Source organism: Mizuhopecten yessoensis, unplaced genomic scaffold, assembly GCF_002113885.1.
Source record: "Mizuhopecten yessoensis strain PY_sf001 unplaced genomic scaffold, ASM211388v2 scaffold9303, whole genome shotgun sequence".
In the NCBI taxonomy this organism is placed as follows: domain Eukaryota; kingdom Metazoa; phylum Mollusca; class Bivalvia; order Pectinida; family Pectinidae; genus Mizuhopecten; species Mizuhopecten yessoensis.
In genome coordinates, this window is record NW_018407980.1 from 227,558 (window position 1) to 228,567 (window position 1,010).

A 1,010-nucleotide genomic window follows, 5' to 3' on the forward strand; every position below is an offset into this window, starting at 1 on the left:
ATATAGAGCTCACTAAGTACCATGTTGTTAGTATAGGTACATATCTACCTACCTATAGAGCTCACTAAGTCCCATCTTGCTAGTACAAGTTCACATCTCCCTACCTTTAGAGCTCACATAGTCTCATCTTGTTAGTACAGGTACACATTTCCCTGAATATAGAGCTCAATAAGTCCCATCTTGTAATTACATGTACACATCTCCCTACCTATAGAGCTCACTAAGTCCCATCTTGTTAGTACAGGTACACGTCTCTCTACCTATAGAGCTCACTAAGTCCCACCTTGTAAGTACAGGTAGACATTCCCTACCTATAGAGCTTACTAAGTCCCATCTTGTTAGCACAGGTACACGTCTCCCTACCTATAGAGCTTACTAAGTCCCATCTTGTTAGGAAAGGTACATATCTCCCTACCTATAGAGCTTACTAAGTCCCATCTTATTACTACAGGTACACATCTTTAGAGCTCACATAGTCTCATCTTGTTTGTACAGGTACACATTTCCCTGCCTATAGAGCTCAATAAGTCCCATCTTGTTAGTAAAGGTACATATCTCCCTACATATAGAGCTCACTAAGTCTNTAGTACAGGTACACATCTCCCTACCTATAGAGCTCACTAAGTCCCAACTTGTTAGTACAGGTACACATCGCCTACCTATAGAACTCACTAAGTCCCAGATTGTTAGTACAGGTACACATCTCCCTACCTATAGAGCTCACTAAGTCCCACCTTGTTAGTACAGGTACACATCGCCTACCTATAGAACTCACTAAGTCCCATCTTGTTAGTACAAGTACACGTCTCCCTACCTATAGAGCTCAATAAGTCCTACCTTGTTAGTACAGGTACACATCGCTAACCTATAGAGCTCATTAAGTCCCATCTTGTTAGTACAGGTACTCATTTCCTACCTATAGAGCTCATTAAGTCCCATCGTGTTAGTACAGGTACACATCTCCCTTCCTATATAGCTCACTAAGTACCATGTTGTTAGTACAGGTACAT

General features: G+C 41.4%; 1 long non-coding RNA gene across 1 annotated transcript; it reads left to right on the forward strand.

The window, feature by feature from the left end:
- Positions 1 to 210: 210 nt before the first annotated feature.
- On the forward strand, positions 211 to 805 carry LOC110457755. Its single transcript, XR_002463720.1, has 3 exons — positions 211 to 244; positions 593 to 644; positions 696 to 805. It is a non-coding gene; the product is annotated as an uncharacterized LOC110457755 (long non-coding RNA).
- The last annotated feature ends 205 nt before the right edge of the window (positions 806 to 1,010 follow it).